Source organism: Rhincodon typus, unplaced genomic scaffold, assembly GCF_021869965.1.
Source record: "Rhincodon typus isolate 14 unplaced genomic scaffold, sRhiTyp1.1 hic_rhity00009263, whole genome shotgun sequence".
Lineage (NCBI taxonomy): Eukaryota > Metazoa > Chordata > Chondrichthyes > Orectolobiformes > Rhincodontidae > Rhincodon > Rhincodon typus.
In genome coordinates, this window is record NW_025974901.1 from 1 (window position 1) to 1,654 (window position 1,654).

Genomic DNA, 1,654 nt, shown 5'->3' on the forward strand with positions numbered 1-1,654 from the left:
TTGATGCCCAGTGGTCGTAGGAGTCTTGCAGTCAGTTCAGACGTGTTCCTGCTGTAAGGTAACTTGATGAGTGTTTCGGGGCGTGTAGTGTCTTCCTGGTGTCGTTCGTGTGATAGGCATCTTCTGACCCAGTTTTTCGGGTATCCATTGTCTTTGAATACTTGGAAGAGGTACTCTTCTTCTTTTTGGCATAATGCAACATCTGCGGAACAACAAACTGGCTCGGTGAGCCAACCAACCACAAGAAGATGGTATGTCACCGCGTCTAAGCATTGTGCTGTAGCGAGGCAAATATTTAGCTGTTCAGCAGAATTACAGACAGGAAATTCATTTTTTCCAACATGATGGGAGTCTTTACGTAACAGAGGTTATGTAAGTAATCTTTTCACATATATAGTCATACTCCATCTTGTGTCTCCTGAGCACTTTATCTGTCATTGTACATGCACTGAAGGTGCTTTCATAGAATCCCTACGGTGTAGAAACAGGCCCTATGGCCCAACAAGTCCACACCGAACCTCAGAGCATTCCACCAAGACCCATTCCCCTGTAGCTCACCTATTGTACACATCCCTGAACACTATGGGCAATTTAGCATGGACAATTTACCTAACCTGCACATCTTCGGACTGTGGGAGGTAACCGGAGCACCCGGAGGAAACCCACGTAGACACGGGGAGAATGTGCAAACTCCACACAGACAGTCGCCCAGGGGTGGAATCGAACCCAGGTGAGGCAGCAGTGCTAACCACTGAGCTACCGTGCCGTCCTTTGTTTCTTCTGCGTGTCTTTTTGCCTGACTCTTACCTTCTGGGTGGTATGACGTAGTGGAATTGACGTAGTGGAGCGAGAGTCAGGCTGCAAAAACATGTGCTCATCTTCAAAAGTGAAGGAAAACAGGCAAAGACAGTTGAGCTTTTCTTTCAGAATATTCTGAAATATCTCCTTAAATCTCTGCTGTACTGAGCCAACTCTTCAACTAATTTTTCATTTCACATCATTCCTAATTTTGATCTGAAACCATTGTACTTTTCAGGTTTGAAACGCTTGTCTTGGATCCAACCTTTGCTTCTTCAGAGTAAACGCAAAACTCTGATCAGCACCGTAACTCTCAGAAATAGCTGCAATCCAAAGGACGGATGCTTTGGAGCTGAGCTTCGCAGCCAGTACGCTATTAGGCACAGGTGGGGATCGAGCCCACGATCTTTGGTTTACGAGACCAACGCCTTCCCACTTGGCCACTGCGCCCTGTTTAGGGTGCTGTTTAAACTGTTTTCCTCTATCGGTTTGTTAACTATGTGCGTTTGTTTGAAATTGTTGGAAAAGTAAGATAAACTGACAAATTACTTGATGTTAAAATACACAACGGGATGATCAAGAGAGAACAGTAAATGATTGAGTTAAGAAAAATTTGGAAGTCATTGTAAACGATTTGGTTCAACCCATACAGGAATCAGATTGCAAAAACTGAATGTGAAATTCTTGCTGCAGTTGTCTTGGCTTCAATGAGCACACAACTGCAGATCATTGCAGCAACGATTTCCGAGCACAGAGAAGGAAATACTTGCTTGCGAGTTCGCGTCAGGAATGTTCACTGGATTCATCCCAGGGATGTGAGGGCTGTCCTCCAGGCGCATACAAATAATATCAGTCA

At 44.8% G+C, this 1,654-nt stretch overlaps 1 non-coding gene across 1 annotated transcript; it reads right to left on the reverse strand.

The window, feature by feature from the left end:
- Nucleotides 1-1,176: 1,176 nt before the first annotated feature.
- Nucleotides 1,177-1,248, reverse strand: trnat-cgu. The gene has a single exon. It is a non-coding gene; the product is annotated as a tRNA-Thr (tRNA).
- Between the last annotated feature and the right edge of the window lie 406 nt (nucleotides 1,249-1,654).